The sequence below is a fragment of the Elephas maximus genome, chromosome 18 (genome assembly GCF_024166365.1).
Source record: "Elephas maximus indicus isolate mEleMax1 chromosome 18, mEleMax1 primary haplotype, whole genome shotgun sequence".
Classification (NCBI taxonomy): Eukaryota; Metazoa; Chordata; class Mammalia; order Proboscidea; family Elephantidae; genus Elephas; species Elephas maximus.
In genome coordinates, this window is record NC_064836.1 from 83,656,121 (window position 1) to 83,675,971 (window position 19,851).

Sequence of the window (19,851 nt, forward strand, 5' to 3'; positions counted from 1 at the left end):
GATCAGGTATTGGTAAGAGGCAAGGCTCTGGGTGATCACATGTTTGATACCTTTCTATAAGTTTGTCATAATGAGAGGTATAAGAAAGCTAGTTGATAGGTCCTACTTTCTCTAGACAAAGTGGTAAAAGCTCAGGGCTTCAGAGTCAAAGCTCAAACGCCACATAAACAACATCAAAGTTTCCACTTGTCCCTTGAAAGAAAAGCTTATTTCTTTTTTTAACAGAAGCCATTTGATTTTGTTATTATTCAAAAACCTTCATTTTTTTTTTTAATTTAGCTTTTTGACTCTGTGCTTGTGCCTTTAACACTTTCACAGCAATTTTCTGCTCCTCAATAAGGAAAGCACGCTTTATCCTGTCACAGACATATTTCGCACACATGGAACCACCACAGGCCTTGCTAACATGTTTTTTTGTTTTGGACAACCTCATGAGAACTTTAGGTCTCACAGCACGCATTTCTCGAAGTCGGCCAGGCCACACAGCACATGAAGACTTTGGTGCTTTACCAACCTTCTTAGTATAAAGGTAAATGATTCTACTATAAGGGGTTCAGGAGAGGCTAGTTTGGTTAGAGGCCGTTTTGTAGGACAGCCTAAGATGGTAGGACAGACACTGGACAATTTTGAATGCCTCTAGACAGTGACCCCGGAAGAGCAAAAGCTTTATTTTTTTGTAGTAACAGAGCTGATATTACTGAGAACCAAACCCAGAATCTTATCATAACAGTGGCTGAATTACACCACCAATTGAATTTCCAAACTCAATTGACATCTGAAGTTAAAGTGAGGGCATTGATTGGAAAGAAATGGGATCTTGAAACTTGGGGTGGGGACATATAGGCAGATAATAAGGAAGCTGAGCAACTAAATTCCACAGAATCACTCCTGCCAACAGAACCAGCCCTTTCACTCCCATCTGAAGAGATTACTCCATCTTTACCTGCTAAGCCACCCTCCCAATAAAACCATTAGCCCCTCCACCTTCATTTGATGAGATTAACCCAGTCGTATCTGATGAGCCTTTGTCTGAGTCATTGCCTGTGACATCGCCTGAGGCAGACGGCTTACAAGACATCCCCACCCCAAGCCATCCATTTTGGCTTCTAGACCTATAAAAAAAAAAAAAAAAATTTTTTTTAAACCCTCATTTGGGTGTGCTACTCCCACCTATTTATCAAGTGACTCGAAAAGCTGCTAGCTTTGAGTAGGGCCCCAGAACAAGAGAAGGCTCTACAACAGGTTCAGGCTGCCATGCAAGCGGCTCTGCCACTGGGGCCATATGATCCAGTTGACCCAATGGTGCTTGAAGTGGCAGTGGCAGATAGAAATGCTGATGGGGTTTCTGGCAGGCCCCTACTGGTGAATCACAGTGCAGATGCTTAGTATTTTGGAGCAAAGCCCTGCCATCCTCTGCAGATAACTACTTTCCTTTGGAGAAACAGCTTTTGGCTTGTTACTGCACCTAAGTAGACACTAAACTCTTAACCATGGGCCATCAAATCACCATGAAACCTGAGATGCCCATCAAGAACTGGGTGTTGTCAGACCCACAGAGTCATAAAGTTGGACGTCCACAGAAGAACTTCATCGTCAACTGAAAGTAGTATACATGAGATCAGGCCAAGCAGGATGCGAAGGCACAAGTAAGTTGCGTGAGGAAGTACTCCGAATGCCCATGGTTTCCATTCCTGTCACATTACCTTTCATTTCCCAGTCTGCAACGATGGCCTCATGGGGAGTTCCTTATGACCAGTTCACTGAAGAAGAGAAAACTCCTGTCTGGTTTACAGGTGGTTCTGCACGATATGCAGGCAGCACTCGAAAGTGGACAGTGGCAGTAGCACTACAGCTCCTTTCTGGGACCTCCCTGAAGGACAGTGGTGAAGGGAAGTCCTCCCAATGGGCAGAACTTCAAACGGTGCACATGGTCGTTCACTTTTCTTGGAAGGAGAAATGGGCAGATGTGCAATTGCATACTGATTCATGGGCTGTGGCCAATGATTTGGCTGGATGGTCAGGGACTTGGAAGGGACATGACTGGAAAATTAGAGAAAGGAGGTATGGGAAAGAGGCATGTGGACAGATCTCTCTGAATGGGCCAAAGACGTGAAGACATTTGTGTCTCATGAATGCTTATCAAAAGATGACCTTAGCAGAGGAGGATTTTAATAAAGTGGATAGGATGAAGTGTTCTGTGGAAACCAGTCATCCTCTTCCCCAGCTACTCCCATCATTGCTCAATGGGCTTATGAACAAAGTAGCCATGGTGGCAGGGATGGAGGTTATGTGTGGGCTCAGCAACATGGATTTCCACTCACCAAGGCCAACTTGGCTACAGCAACTGCTGAGTGCCCAATCTGCCAACAGCAGAGACCAACACTGAGTCCCTGATATGGCACCATTCCTTGAGATCATCAGCCAGCAACCTCATGGCAGGTTGGTTACATTGGATTGCTTCCATCGTGGCAAGGACTGCATTTTGTTCTTACTGGAACAGACACATACTCTGGATACAGATTTGCCTTCGATGCAAAGAATGCTTTCAGAGTACTGTCTGAGGAATTACAGAATGCCTTAACCATTGTCACGGTATTCCACACAGCATTGCGTCAGATCAAGAGACTCACTTCATAGAAAATTAAGTGCAGCAATGGGTCCAAGCTCATGGAACATTGGTTTTACAATGTTTCCCATCATCCTGAAGCAACCAGCTTGATAGAAAGATGAAATGGCCTTCTGAAAAACACAATTACAGCACCAGCTAGGTGGCAATACCTTGCAGGGCTGGGGCGATGTTCTCCAGGAGGCTGTATATGCTCTAAACCAGTGTCCAATATATGGTGCTGTTTCTTCCATAGCCAGGATTCATGGGTCCAGTAATCAAGAGGTAGAAATGAGAGCAGCATCACTCACTTTCACCCCTAGTGACCCATCTGAAAAATTTTTGCCTGCTTTCCCTGTGATCTTATTCTTTGCAGGTTTAGGAGACTTAATTCCAAAAGGAGGAATGCTCCCACCTGGGGACACATCTTTGATTCCATTGAACTGGAAGTGAAGAATGCACTAGGCCACTTTGGGCTCCTTATGTCTCTGGATCAATAGGCAAAGAAGGGAGTTACCATACTGGCTGGTGTGATTGATCCTGATTACCAAGAGGAAACTGAACTGATACTACAAAGAATATTTTCTTCTCTGTTTAAACTATTTCACAAGTTTTTATAATAGTGGTCTTATACAATATTTGTCCTTTTGCAACTGACTAATTTCACTCAGCATAATGTCTTCCAGATTCCTCCATGTTCTGAAATGTTCCACAGATTCATCACTGTCCTTTATCAATGCGTAGTATTCCCTTGTGTGAACATACCATAATTTATTTATCCATTCATCCATTGATGGGCACCTTGGTTGCTTCCATCTTTTTGCGATTGTAAACAGTTCTTCAATGAACATGGGTGTGCATATATCTGTTCATGTAAAGGCTCTCATTTCGCTGGGATATATTCCAAGGAGTAGGATTTCTGGATCCTATGGTAGTTCTATTTCTAGCTTTTTGAGGAAGCGCCAAATTGGTTTCCAAAGTGGTTGTACCATTTTACATTCCTACCAGCAGTGTTTAAGTTTTCAAATCTCTCCACAGCCTCTCCAACATTTATTAATTTGTGTTTTTTGGATTAATGCCAGCCTTGTTGGAGTTAGATGGAATCTCATTGTAGTTTTGATCTGCATTTCTCTAGTGGCTAACGATCATGAGCATTTCCTCATGTATTTGTTAGCTACCTGAATGTCTTCTTTAGTGAAGTGTCTGTTCATACCTTTTGCCCATTTTTTAACTGGGTTATTTGTCTTTTTATAGTTGAGTTTTTGGAGTGTCATGTAGATTTCAGAGATCAGGTGCTGATAGGAAATGTCATAGCTAAAAACTTTTTCCCAGTCTGTAGGTAATCTTTTTACTCTTTTGGTGAAGTCTTTGGATGAGCATAGGTGTTTGATTTTTAGGAGCTCCCAGTTATCTAGTTTTTCTTCGGCATTGTTAGTAATGTTTTGTATACTGTTTATGCCACGTATTAGGGCTCCTAACGTTGTCCATATTTTTTCTTCCATAATCTTTATCATTTTAGATTTTATATTTAGGTCTTTGATCCATTTTGAGCTCGATTTTGTGCACGGTGTGAGGTATGGGTCTTGTTTCATTTTTTTGCAGATGGATATCCAGTTATGCCAGCACCATTTGTTAAAAAGACGGTCTTTTCCCCATGTAATTGACTTTGGGCCTTTGTCAAATATCAACTGCTCATATGTGGCTGGATTTATGTCTGGATTCTCAATTCTGTTCCACTGGTCTATGTATCTGTTGTTTTACCAGTACCAGGCTGTTTTGACTACTGTGGCGGTATAATAGGTTCTAAAATCAGGTGGAGTGAGGCCTCCCATTTTGTTCTGCTTTTTCAGTAATGCTTTACTTATCTGTGGCATCTTACCCTTCCATGTAAAGTTGATGATTTGTTTCTCCGTCTCATTAAAAAATGTCGTTGGAATTTCAATCGGAATTGCATTGAATCCATGGATTGCTTTTAGTAGAACAGACATTTTTACAATGTTAAGCCTCCTATCCATAAGCAAGGTATGTCTTTCCACTTATGTAGGTCTCTTTTGGTTTCTTGCAGAAGTATTTTGTAGTTTTCTTTGTATAAGTCATTTACATCTCTGGTAAGATTTATTCCTAAGTATTTTATCTTCTTGGGGGCTACTGTAAATAGTATTCATTTGGTGATTTCCTCTTCGATGTTCTTTTTGTTGGTGTAGAGGAATCTAACTGATTTTTGTATGTTTATCTTGTATCCCAATACTCTACTGAACTCTTCTATTAGTTTCAGTAGCTTTCTTGAAGATTCCTTAAGGTTTTCTGTGTATAAGATCATGTCATCTGCAAACAGAGAAACTTTTACTTCTTCCTTACCAATCTGGATGCCCTTTATTTCTTTATCTGGCTGCTAACCAAAGGGTCAGCAGTTCGAATCCACCAGGCGCTCCTTGGAAAGTCTATGGGGCAGTTCTACTCTGTCCTGTAGGGTCGCTATGAGTCAGAATCGACTCGACGGCACTGCGGTTTTTTGGGGTAATTGCTTTGGCTAGGACCTCCAGCACAATGTTGAATAAGAGTGGTGATAAAGGGCATCCTTGTCTGGTTCCTGATCTCAAGGTGAATGCTTTCAGGCTCTCTCCATTTAGGATGATGTTGGCTGCTGGCTTTGTATAAATGCCCTTTAGTATGTTTAGGAATTTTCCTTCTATTCCTATTTTGCTGAGAGTTGTTATCATGAATGGGTGTTGAACTTTGTCAAATGCCTTTCTGCATCTTTTGATAAAATAATGTGGTTCTTGTCTTTTATTTTATTTATATAATGGATTACATTAATTGTTTTTCTAATGTTGAACCATCCCTGCATACCTGGTATGAATCCCACTTGGTCATGGTGAATTATTTTTTTGATATGTTGTTGAATTCTATTGACTAAAATTTTGTTGAGGAATTTTGCATCTAAGTTCATGAGGGATATAGGTCTGTAATTTTCTTTTTTTGTGGTATTTTTACCTGGTTTTGGTATCAGGGATATGCTGGCTTCATAGAATGAGTTTGGGAGTATTCTGTCCTTTTCTGTGCTCTGAAATACCTTTAGTAGTAGTGGTGCTAACTCTTCTCTGAAAATTTGGTAGAACTCTGCACTGAAGGCTTCCGGGACAGGGCTTTTGGGGCGGGAGGGGAGTTTTTTGATTACCTTTTCAATCTCTTCTTTTGTTATGGGTCAATTTAGTTGTTCTACCTCTGTTTGTGTTAGTTTAGGTAGGTAGTGTGTTTCTAGGAATTCATCCATTTCTTCTAAGTTTTCAAATTTGTTAGAGCACATTTTTTATAGTAATCTGATATGATTCTTTTAATTTCAGTTGGGTCTGTTGTAATATCACCTACTTTATTTCTTATTCAGGTTATTTGCTTCCTCTCCTCTTTTTCTTTTGTCAGTTTGGCCAATGGTTTATCAATTTTGTTAATTTTTTCAAAGAAGCTTTTGGTCTTGTTAATTCTTTCAATTGTTTTTCTGTTATCTATTTCATTTAGTTCTGCTCTAATTTTTATTACTTGTTTTCTTATGGTGCCTGAGGGTTTCTTTTGTTGCTCTCTTTCTATTTGTTCAAGTTGTAGGGATAATTCTCTGATTTTGGCCCTTTCTTCTTTTTGGATGTGTGCATTTATTGATATAAATTGACCTCTGAGCACTGCTTTTGCTGTGTCCCAAAGGTTCTGATAGGAAGTGTTTTCATGCTCATTGGATTCTATGAATTTCTTTATTCCATCCTTAATGTCTTCTATAATCTAGTCTTTTTGGGGCAGGGTATTGTTTAGTTCCCAAGTGTTTGATTTTTTTCCCTGCTTTTTCTGTTATTGATTTCCATTTTATGTCTTTATGGTCAGAGAAGATGCTTTGTAATATTTCAATGTTTTGGATTCTGCTAAGGCTTGCTTTGTGACCTAATATGTGGTCTATTCTAGAGAATGTTCCATGTGCACTAGAAAAGAAAGTATAGCCTCCAAAACTGTGAGCGAAGAAAAATTTTTAAAGCGGTCCACTTGTGGTATTTCTGTTATAGCAGCACTAGATAACTAAGTGACATGCACATCATCACACTGTAAACTACCTTTTTATCACTCAGCTTAGTGATTTTCTTAGATACATGTATTTTGATACATGAAACTCTGGATGATTCATTTTACTGACTATGCAGCATTCCACTTTAGTAATTAAATCTATACACTTATTCTTCTTTTAAGGGACAGATAAATTGTTTGCCTCCATTTTTCTTCTATCACAAAAATACTACAATGATCCTTCCTCTGCACCTGTGGATAATTTTTCTACAGTAGGTATTATACTCTAGATATAGTGAAGAATCAGTGAGCAAAAGTGTAAATGCATATTTAGCCATACTTCTTGTTATTTGGGAAACCCTGGTGGTGTAGTGATTAAGTGCTATGGCTGCTAACCAAAGGGTCGGCAGTTCGAATCTGCCAGGTGCTCCTTGGAAACTCCATGGGGCAGTTCTACTCTGTCCTATAGGGTCGCTATGAGTCTGAATTGACTCAGCGGCACTAGGTTTGTTTTTTTTTTTCTTGTTATTTGCTGTTGAGTTGATTCGGATCCATGGTGACCTGATGTGTGCATGGTAGAACTGCTCCACAGGTTTTTCAAAGCTGTGACTTTTCAGAAGCAGATCACCAGGCCTTACTTCTGTGGCAACTTTGGGTAACTTTAAACTGACAGCCTTTCAGTTAGTAGTCCTATGCATAATAATTTGTGTCACCCAAACCTACACTAGGTTCTGATAAATTCCTCTTCAAAAATTTGGTAACAAATCACACTCCTACCAGCAAGACTGTTTCCCAACATCCTTGTCATATTACTAGACCCTTAAGTTTTACCAACTGGTAGTGTATGAAATAGCATACAATTATTTTTAATTTATATTGCTCTGATTACTAAAAGGATTGAACACCTTTTAGACATACCTTTATTTTTATATTTTACATATTTTTGTTGTTATTATTTGGGGGTGAAGGGATAAGAAAGCAACTGGTGATTGTTGCTGTTTTTGTTAGTTGCTGTGGACGGAGTCAATTCTGACTCATGGTGACTCACTGGGGCAGAGTAGAACTGCTCCATGGGGTTTTTGAGGCCGTATTCTTTCAGAAGCAGATTGCCAGGTCTTACTTCTGAGGTGCCTCTGGGTGTGTTAGAACTGCCATCCTTTTGGTTAGTAATCCAGTCCTTAAGTATATAAGCCACTGTTACTAAAATTTGTGGCTCATGACTGAAATCTCACAGTAATTGCATAGACCTCAACGACAACATCTATAAACAGAAATGTAATGTGTAACACCTTATATTGCTCTGTTATGTTCATATTACAACATCCATCCCTTCAATTTTTATGTACTTATTTCCTTCTTAAGATAATTGGCAATCTTGGAGAAACACACAATCATAAAATAAGAATAATTTGAAAAAATGGGATATATTTCTCTCAAAATTGAGATGAATAGTAAACTCCCACATGCCTAAAAAAAGCAAACCAAACCCATTTCCACCGAGTCAATGCTGACTCATAGCGACCCTACAGGACAGAGTGGAACTACCCCATAAAATTCCCAAGGAGTGCCTGGTGGATCTGAACTGCTGACCTTTTGGTTAGCAGCCATGGCACTTAACCACTAAGCCACCAGGGTCTCCATAATGACCTTAAGTATCTTTTTGAATTATGACTGTGTGAAAAATTCAGTTAATGAGCAGCAGCTAAAAACAAAGACAGGCTAGTTCAGCCAAGTCCACCAGCTATTTCTGAGACAGGAAGACTAGCATGACTGTGAAATAACTTTCTTTTTTTTTAATTAAAATACTTTTAATCATATAAGATTTTACTGTGGAGCATCTTTCTGGCACAAGAGTCGTCCACTGTATGCCATGAAAATTTGAAAATAGAGGATTCCAATTTCTCCATTCACTGTAATTTTACGTGGTATTAATTGCCATAGACACTGTGGATACCTTGGATGAGATGTCTTCAAACTAGAGCGATTACTACTATGACAGCTCTGCATTTTATGACACTTTATATTTTTCAGTGGTTCATATGCTTTTAGGTTACCATTAACATACTTTGTTGCATTCCATATAAAATGAAATGGGGATCAATGTACATCTTAAACTCATTATGCTGATATTACAAATGTGAATTGCCCGCTACCTACAGAGTAGTTAAATATTGTCCTGCAGTTTCCTGTTACTTATGAACAAGTTAGAAATAACATCTGCAACTTTAAGTGTGTTTTCTTTGTCTACTCAACATTGCAGTGCTACCGAATATAAGCCACATCTTGTAGAAAGACTTGCAAAGTCAAACAGACTGTGATCCTTTTGCTTCCCAAATTACTGAGTTAGGAAAAAAAAAAAGTTAATTGTTTTCCAGTTTAAATATTAAGACATTCTGAATAGCTTTATTGTACATCTGGCATTTACATCTGTCTGTTAAATTATCAGCACAAGCATGTTGCTATCCATAGCCAGGGGCCATCTATCAAAGGAGGTGGCTTTTGGTCTTTAGAGCCTCACATATGACAAAGCTGCAAGCATTGAATGTCCCTGGGCCTCCCAAGATGACACCTTGTGAGGCTTTTCCTAGAAACAGCATCATAGAATGGTACTAATCAAGAAATGAAAACCCAATTTGGCCCCAGTGTGGAACATTTCCAGGATAATATAGGCTTCAATAGCATAATTATGGGACAAACTCCTGTTCAAAAATGTCATGGGAGAAAGCTAAGCAATTAGTACAAGGGACATATTCTATTTTTAATTATAGCAGAAAAGTCTGACTCTTTTGCTTCTCTTTGGACTCAGCCTTTCCAAAGAGAAGACTTAGGGTTCAATTACAATTTATCTCCTCTTCTTCAAACTTGGGACTTGGTCTCTCAGTAAATGAGAATTTATGGTCATTTGTTTTTGCTTTTTAAATCTACTTCCTTATTCCTTCATTGCATATCTATCACTTGCCTGCTTGTATATGCTCCTTCCTGGATCCCATCTCCAGAGAATTTGTAAACTTTCCACGGCAGCACTTAGTTGATCTAGTTGATCTGATTAGCGCCTCTGTGTTTCTGTGCCAGTGGAAGGAAATTAAAGAAGATACTCACTGATGACCTACATTTAAAAGGTTTCTTTGTGTAATCCTTTCCTGTGGTCCAAAGATGTGATTTTAATGGGAAATTTCAAGCCAGAATGAAGAGACAAATGGTAGAGCAGTGGGTTGGAAGTGAAAGAGAATGTAATATTTTCAGACAAAATAGAGCCTCAAACACACTTTAGGAGATGGGGTATCTCTTTAACTATATGTAAGTGGTCCAAAAACAACGATAATTCATTATGCATTATCCACTTAATTCATCAAGGTTAAATTTTTAAATTTACTTAGTGAAATATTAATAAGGACCTGAAATCATGTTCCACTTTGAATGCTTCACTTTAAGAGGCATTTTGACAAAACGGAGTGCATGTATCAAAAAGTATGAGACGGTTTTGCATTCTGCTCATTTGTTGCTACACAGTAAAGTTAGGGCTGTTGGTGATGGCAAATGCTTGACATAAATACTGTCACTCTCTTGTCTAACAAACCTGACTGGCATAGTAACTTATTACTCTTTGCCACTGAGTCAATTCTGACTCGGAGCAACCCCAGTGATCCAGAAGACAGAGTAGAACTGCCACATGGGGTTCCCAAGGCTGTAATCTTTATGGAAGTAAACTGCGACATCTTTCCCTGTGGAGCTGTTGGTGGGTTCGAACAGCTGACCTTTTGGTTAGCAGCCGAGCACTTAGGCACTGCATCCCAGGGCTCCAGTAACTGATTAGAGCATTCCAACTCCAGATACAGCTTCTGAGTTCTTTTAACACAACATTCTAAGCTGTCACTAAAATTAATCAGAGTTGGTATATAAAAAGAACTTATTTGCCATGTCCAAGACATATCTTAAACACTAAGGCATAAATTATTTTAAAAACAATATATAGATGTATTTTAGTTAATATAGTGCTGCTATTCCCTCCCAGATCTAAACATCCTTCTATTAATGTAACCCATGATTACAATAGCTCAGTGTTTTAGAGAGGTAGTGCTATTGGTGTTTTGTGTGGAAAAATTCTTCATTGTGTTGGACTATCCTCTACACTGTAAGAATTTTAGCATCTGTTGTTCCTACCTACTAAATGCCTGCATTGTCCCCTAGTCAATGTGACAACCAAAATATTTCCTTGCCTTTCCAAATGTCCCCTGGGATATGTTCTGCCATTCGTTGTGAACTCATTGAGATTAGCTATTGAGGCAGCCACATCACCTCTCTGGAATAATGTCATCTAAAACCCTTTAATCTTTTCAGAAAACAGTGCTTTTCAACATACTGTGCTTATTCTCAGAGTCCTATAAATGTATCCAATAAATTTCATCTTGTTAATTTGGCAATATGTACCAGATTTTGAAGACATTTACTCTTTGATCCTGCATTTCCATTTGTAGAAATTAAAAGATATATTCAGGTAAATATGTAAAAAAACATACAGCATGTTTATTAAAACATTATTTATAATTACAATAAACTTTAAACTACATTTACATTAAAATATTAATCAAGAAGAGACTGTTAACTAAACTATGATAGAACCACCTAGTGGAATACTTACTATACATACACATTCACTATACAGTCACCATCATCATGACTGAAACGTATACTTATTAGCATGGAAAGACGACAATAAATAAGAAACAATGCAATAAAAACAATTTTTTAATATTAGCTCATATGACAAAGTATGTTTTGTGTGTATATAAGCATATAGAAAAAACCAAAAGTGCATATACATCAAGTTTCAAAATTGATTGATTGGGATAATGGAATAAGTTAATATATATGTTAACATTTCATACATGTGTGTAATATGATATGTATGATTATATATATGTTAAATAATGCAGGAAGCATCAAAAGAAAATGGACGGAATACACAGTCACTGTACTAAAAAGAACTGGTCAACATTCAATCATGTCAGGAGGTAGCATGTGATCAAGAACCAAAGGTACTGAAGGAAGAAGTCCAAGCTGCACTGAATATATTGGTGAAAAACAAGGCTCCAGGAATTTACAGAACACCAACTGAGATGTTTCAACAAATGGATGCAGGGCTGAAAGTGCTCACATGTCTATGCCAAGAAATTTGGAAGACAGCTTCCTGGCCAACTGACTGGAGAAGATCCATATTTATGCCTATTCCAAAGAAAGGTGATCCAACAGAATGTGGAAATTATAGAACAATATCATTAATACTACACGTAAGTAAATTTTACTGAAGATCATTCAAAAACAATTACAGCAGTACATCAACAGGAAACTGCCAGAATTCAAACCAGATTCAGAAGAGGACGTGGAACCAGGAATACCATTGCTGATGTCAGGTGGATCTTGGCTGAAAGCAGAGAGCACCAGAAAGATGTTTACCTGTGTTTTTTCTGAATATGCAAAGGCATCCAATTGTGTGGATACGTAAATTATGGATAACATTGTGAAGAATGGGAATTCCAGGACACTTACTTGTGCTCATTTAAGGAATGTGTACATAGATTGAGAGGCGGTCATTCGAACAGAACAAGGGGATACTTTATGGTTTAAAGTCAGGAAAGGTGTGGGTCAGGGTTGTATCTTTTCACCACACTTATTCAATTTGTATGCTGAGCAAATAATCCAAGAAGCTGGACTATATGAAGAAGAACAGGGCATCACGACTGGAGCAAGACTCATTAACAACCTGCATGATGCAGATCATACAACCTTGCTTGCTGAAAGTGAAGAGGACTTGAAGGACTTACTGAGGAAGATCAAAGACTACACTTTTCAGTATGAATTACAGCTCAACATAAAACAAAAATCCTCACAACTGGGCCAATAAGCAACATCATGATAAATGGAGAAAATATTGAAATGGTCAAGGATTCAAGAAATTAACAGCCACATTGGGCATATCTGCTGCAAAAGTCATCTTTAAAGTGTTGAAAAGTAAAGATGTAACTTTAAGGACTAAGGTGTACCTGACCCAAGACATGGTGTTTTCGATCTCAGCCTATGCCTATGAAAGCTGTGCAATGAATAAGGAAGACCTAAGAAGAATTGATGCCTTTTTTTTGCAAAGAATATTGAATATACCATAGACTGCCAGGAAAATGAATAAATGTGTCTTGAAAGAAGTACTGCAAGAATGCTCACGCACTTTGGACATGTTATCAGGTGGGACCAGTCCCTGGAAAAGGACAGCATACTTGGTAAAATAGAGTACCAGCGAAAAGGAAGAGGACCCTCAATAAGACAGACTGACACAGTGACTGCAACAATGGGCTCAAGCATAACAACAATCATGAGGATGGAGCAGAATCGGGCACCTTCACACCCCAATCTCGTAGTAAGCTTTCTGGTGAGAGATTAAAACTCACTTCCACCAGAAAGCTTTTCCTGAAATCTTTCTCCCACCTCAGGCTCTTTGTAATCCTAATTTTGTCTTACTTATATTAACTTTTTGATAACTTGCTTGTAATCCCCACTGGATTATACATTCTTTAAAGTTAGGGACTGTTTCCTGATTATCACTATGACACCATGTATAGTACCCAGGAGTTCAACAAATGATTACTGAACAACTGAATGGATCAACGTACCGCCCATGGTGGACCCCGAAGTCACCAGTGGTCTGGAGTATATGGAACCTACCTTCTTCACCCCTCTTTTGATTTATATCTGCCTATTTCCAGCCTTCTGGAACTTTCTCCATCCTCTAAAGAGCACTTCCAAGTTCTCTGATAGGGCTTTAAAATTGCTTTGTGAGTCCCCTCAACACCCAGTATGTAATTTAGCTGAGTCCACAGCCACAAATTTGTTTAAAGGGCCCAAAGCCTCTCTTATTTTTTTCTGGACTTCAATTCCCTTCACCAATTTTTTTCATATGCTTTTAATTCTGTATAGATTCCAATTCGGAATTCATATTTAATCAATCAAAATCATTAAAAAATTGGTATAATTTAAACTTCTACAAAACAAATCCTTGATTTAATTTTTTTTTAAGCAAGGTAATTTTCATAATTAAACACAAAGCCTTTTTAGTATTAGTAGCTTGGAAAACAAAAGAAATTTCATAATCAATCAGCTAACGACTGATAAATTTTGACCAGAAATAATTAAATGATAATAATAATAATAAAAATCATAAAAGTGACCAAATGTAGCTTCTCTTCTCACGTTTAAATGCTCTCAACTGTAAAATCCACTATACATTGTGAAATCACAATTGTTTTCGGCAGATCATTAACACTGCTTGTGACCAATTCCTAATTTAGGTAGAATTCTAAAAACCTGCCTCTGATTCATAGTATATGGAGAAAAACAGACACAAAAAACTTAGATTTTATTACAAGCATTTTTCTGGTCCACAAACACCAGCTTTTCTCAAATAATTTATTTAACATGTCAACATTGTCTAATAAGTATCAACCATTTTATTGCCCAGAGGTTATAAGAGGGCTTGTCTGACATTAGCTCCATTTGCCCTCACAATTCCAAAGATTGTATTTGAAGGAGATAATCAGCAGAGAGAGAGAGATGCTAGAAAGTAGGATTCAATGCAAAGGTAAATATGAGGTCACACTAATGATTTTCCGGGGGGGGGGGGGGGGACAGCAAAAGTGAAAGGGAAAAAGATGACAAAAATTTTAAGAGCTGTTTTTTAATACAGATAGTAACAGTTCACTTCCAAAGCCATGCTGTTTATCACTCTGCCTGGTTGGGAAGATTCAAATCCCTAATTCTGGCTCATAAGAAATAAATTTTTAAAAGTTGCCATCAAGTCAGTTCCTACTTATGGTGACCCCATGTATAAATCATGTTATAAACATCTTTGTAATTTAAATATGTAGGCCAGTTAATTCTGAAACACAAAGGTGTAAAATTCCCTCGGAATGGGCCTAAAAGCTGAATACCTTCTCCAACTGAACATAAGAATAATTCCTGAGGGGTTCCAATGAACTGTGGAAGCATAAATCGTGCTTTCACTTCTACACTGAGCAAACTGGTAGGTTCTGTAACAAAGAAAAAGATCCTTGAAGTAACCACCCAAATGATAAGTTTATTGGATTCACACAAGGCAAAACTACAATGGAATGATTTGTTTATTCCTTTGTCTCGGGAAAAGATAACTTTGAGTGCAATCAGAGGGACAGAGGCACAAGGCTGACCATTCTAATTTTAATCTGTGTTCTAGACTAACAGCTATGAGAAAAACATGTTTTTCCTCAGTGGTCAAAACCAGGATTCAAAACCATGTATCCCTGGGTGGGGTCTTAACCAAGTGACCATCTTGCACCCCTCAAAATAAACATACTCTGGAAGAGTCTTGTCTGGGTGCTGTTGCCAGCAAGATATTTTTGCAAGATACACAAGGAAAACACATAAGCGTCTTGTGACCATGATGTAAGCATTCTATAAAACTATCTGTAATCACTAATTATACTATTAATAATCAGTAACCAATCAAAGTGTGATTATCACAATATTCATTGCTTTTCCTGTAATTGCTCTCGCTTATGGTTTGATTCCTCTTTTTACCCCATTAGAATACTTGTATAACAAAACTGCCCCAGGACTACCTGGTTCCATTTTCAATGGGCTATGTAGTTCCCAATTCCAATTGTTTGAAACCCTTAATAAACCTCTCTGTTTTGACTTGAAACAGCATTCAAATTTTTCTCTACAACATTTTGATGTAAATAATATGGGATCCAAAGGCAATTTGCCTGCTAAACCATCTGAGGATGAGACTGTGGAATGGCAGCGCCCCTATGAGCCCCTTGCAGGGTCAATTCACTTTCCCAGCTCTTAGATGTGGTCTCCAGGTAAAACTACTTTGTGTTTGAAGTCCTCAGAGGTTTGTTAAAGGTCCTTTTTTCTCTCTACTTTCTGCTGGTTGGAGAGGATTTTGATAAGTTTGTTACCTGGCTATTTAGAGGTTGGTTCAAGCTGTGTGAACTTGCTGTGTTTTTCTCTAAATGCCGATTAAGGTTCTTCAGGTTTGTTTGTTTGGTGAAAGGCTCTGAAGTGGTTTTCACAAGAGTGGGTTGCAGTCTTAGCAAGGATAGACAGTACCATTAGTCATGGTATGCACTGAGTGAGGGGTTATCTCATTTCATGTTTAAGTTTTTGTGCGTCTTGTCTCAAAAGCCATGACTAGCTGTTGATAGTTTTTTTCTCCTACGAAAGTCTTTTAAGTCTTGGAGAAACTGCTCAGTGTTCCTAAGCTTCTAATACCTACTTTGAAGACTTTGCTACAAGCACATTCTGGTAAAGTTTTCTTTTTTATAATATGTCAACTTAAATTAGGCTACAAAATCCTTTTAAGTAACTTAAGTTGAATTGAATATATAGGAAAATTTTAAAATCTAAAGTCTGAGATTTCAGTGCTAATGCCTGAATTTTTCAGAGTTGAAGCCTGAAATTCCTTTTAACTTTTAACTTCCACTTTTTAAAGTATACACAATTTTTCTTTTCTAGCCAGAAGCCGCCAGAGACAGTAACTTCTGCTTTTCTAGCAAAAAAAAAAAAAACTGGGAAAATTCCTGAGAGCTATCCTAGTTGCTGGGGTACATTCCCAAAGGTTTTAACTAATCTCTTCTATCCAAGCTCTGTAAACACTCAATTCTTCTTGTCCTTTTGACATCACTTGCTAAAAAGTTACTTTCATTACTCTAAGTACAAAGACTTTTTTTTTATGCACCTTTTCAATCTCTAAGATCAAGTTTTAACATCCTCAAGAACCTTTAAGAACTCATCCATGAAAACAGCAAATGAGTATGTAACTTCTCAGATCGGATTTCACATCTTTTGTGTTTGAATTCTCCGAGAATTTGTGTTTGTTCCATTTTGTTTTGTGCAGGGGAGATGTCCCCAAATATTACTTGTATAAATTTTATCTTCATTAGTATCAGCAATCAAGTATTGTTTATCCTGAGAGTTTTGAGTTTGTGGGATCTAGGACCCCATAAGCTATTAGGACTGTTAATTATTAATTAATTAATGTAAGAATATGTTGATTGGTTGGTTGGTTTGGTTCATAAGTTAATAGTTGATTATTGACAGACTCCACTAAGATTGTTAAATCTGAAAATCCTAACTGTTAAACAAGTTCAAACCTTTAATAGTTTTAATTGGTATTTTAGAACTTTTAAAAAACATTAAGATAATATTTGTTTAAACTTGTTAGAACTCTACAACTGCTCTTTCTGCCTTTCTGGGCTTGTTCCTCTTTTTGATCTTCAAACATCCTTTCTCTTTCTTCTCTCATCAGCAGAAATTTCTCTTTCAATCCCTTGAAATAGTTTCTCTTTATGTAAACTTGATTCTGAACTACTAAGCCTTCAAAACTGGGTTACTAAAAACTAAGTTTTCAAAACTAAGGTATTTAGGTTGTTGTTCTGGATTGTTTTTAGTAAACTCCGTTGATAACTATTCTAAACACTGCCTACTGAGTATGTTTAGAAAGAATTTAAAATTTTAGTAATCATTTTGAGAAAATTAATTTCCACCTAATCTTTTCCTTTCCAGTACTTACAACTATTACAAGGAACCTGGTTATTAGAAAAAAAGATTGTTATAAATTAAAAAACAAACAAAAGGGGCAATTTAAATAAAAAGTGTCACAAATACAACAGATAAGCTTATAGCTTTAGAACTCCAACAACTTCAAATGCGACCCAACAATCTTTTAGACTGCAAATCTGTTGTTTGTTTTTATTTTAAAAACCAAGTTGTCATGAATTGAATTGTGTCCCCCAAAAATACCTGTCACTTTGGCTGGGCCATGATTCCCAGTGTTGTGTGACTGTCCACTTTGTCATCTGATGTGATTTTCCTATGTGTTGTAAATCACACCTCTGTGAAGTTAATGAGATGGGATTAGTGGCAGTTATGTTAAAAAGGCAGTGGTCAATCTACAAGCTTAGCTTTTGTCCTAAACCATTCTCTTTTGAGATATGAAACAGAGAAGTGAGCAGAGAGACAGGGGTACTTCATACCACCAAGACAGCAGTGCCAGGAGCAGAGTGAATCCTTTGGACAGAGAAACTCCTAGTCCAGGGGAAGATTGATGGCAAGGACCTTCCTTCAAAGCCAACAGACAAAGACCTCCCTTGGAGCCGGCACCCTCAATTTGGACTTCTAGCCTACTAGACTCTGAGAGAGAATAAACGTGATATTTCTGTTATAGCACTGCTAGATAACTAAGAAACAAGTCATCTTAGAAAAAAAAAGGTTTCTAAGCAAAGAAAGAGAAAACAGGAACAAATTCAGCTGTCTACTGTCCACAGGAAGCTAACAACTGTCAGCATAACCAGCCTCTGAGGAATTAACAGAGATCTGGCACTGGGTTTGGTTTTTTTTTTTTTTTTTTCTTTAATAACATTAAAGCTACAAAAAGGAGAGTCATTAATTAGAAACAACTCTCTATCCTCCAAACACTTACAGTCTCTCAAAATAGTTTCATAGGTGGTCCAAGTTCTTTAACCCACCATGAAAATGAGGGAATAAATGATGTAAATTAAACTGCCATTCACGGTTTGAAGAAAAATCTGTAACATTTAAGAAGAATGGAAAGTTGTTTTCTGTATGCACACCTTTGTTCTTTTTAGTACAAAACTGAGCCCACCTAGTTACTTACTGATAAATGACTATCAATAAATATCTACAGTTTTTCTACCAGAATCGCTTTGATTAATTTCATGAAATTTATAACGTACTTCTTGGTTCTCAACAAATAATAGTACCAATTTATATAATTTTTGTCTTATGTCTACGTTTTATCTTAAGAGCCATGAGTTGGGCGCCCGGTAGCTATTTAAAAGTGCACAGAAGAAGATAAATGGTTTGTTGGGTTGGTACAACCAGGCCTTTAAATTATTCCAAAACCATCTCTTTACAAAAATCTCTCTTTGCCAGATTCTATTAAACATGTAAAAGAGAAGGTAATAGTTTTCTACCTCCAGGTAGTATTGTTGAATTTAAGTTATAATGTTTCTAGTTGGTTTGGTGATAAATAAGCACTTACAAAATTAAAAGGTCTCAGTATTTTCAGGAAATGATAAAAATAAATTCATTTTGTTAATTAAAAAAGGTTTAACTTTTACGTTTCTAACCAAAAAGACTAGAGGAAATTTTTTCTAAGAAATTTAATTAAAATGGTTAAAGATCTTATTTATTACAACTGAAGGTTAAGTGGGTTAATTCATAAAAATTTTATGAGTTTCAATGTTAAATAGCATATAAAACAAAGAATTGAATTTCTTAGGATTAAAATAACAAACTCTTCCTTAGTTACTAAGAAGTTAATTTTATTCTTTATACAATCTGCCTCAAAGACCAGAGTTCAACCTCATTAAATTAAGGTTCCTAGGTTGAAATATTATTTCTTAGTGTTGAGGGACTAAGGTTTTTACCTTTAAAATATTCACTTTAAATAACTTAAGTACCGTTTCTCAATAATCTGTGATAAGCTCTGACAACTTTGAAACTTCATAAAAAGCCCAAAGGATTTATTTTAAATGTTATAAATTATATGAAACATGTTGTCAAATCAAGAAAAATAAATTTTCTTTAAGTTCGAATTTATATGTTAGTTATTTCAATTGCTAACTTAGTTACAACTTTATTTTATTTTCTTTTAATCTAGCATCCTCAAAGCCAATTGTTTGATTGGGGAATTCACATTGTTTACCCATGAAGTTTTTTTTTTTTTTTACTATTCATTTATTTAGAGACTTGATAATCTTGGTATATTCTTGTTATATCCTGACTACATGGTATTGTGTCTCAAGATTATTATGTGTTATATCTGAAGTTCTTTTGAAAATAAGGTTAATCATAATATTTTTTGTCTAAAGTTCTTTAAACTGACTCTATTTGGCTTTACATAACCTTGTTAATTTAGCTTCATCCAAGTCTTTCACTTTTAAGAGTATTATCTTTATAAATCAATCACGGCCATATTATGTTTTGTCATCTGCAGATAAGTTTTTAGTTTGCTGATTTGCTGAAAATGTTTCACCAAAACATCTTAACAAAAAGGTGGGCTATACTGGACTCATAAAAATGACTAGGCTGAATCACCATTTCCAGAATTCTTACGAGGAAGACTCCAGCTGATCCAGAATAACACAGGT

General features: G+C 36.9%; 1 pseudogene; it reads right to left on the reverse strand.

Annotated features, from left to right (window-relative positions):
* Positions 1-244: 244 nt before the first annotated feature.
* LOC126061394 (60S ribosomal protein L34-like) overlaps positions 245-19,851 on the reverse strand; it is a 118,181-nt pseudogene continuing 98,574 nt past the window's right edge.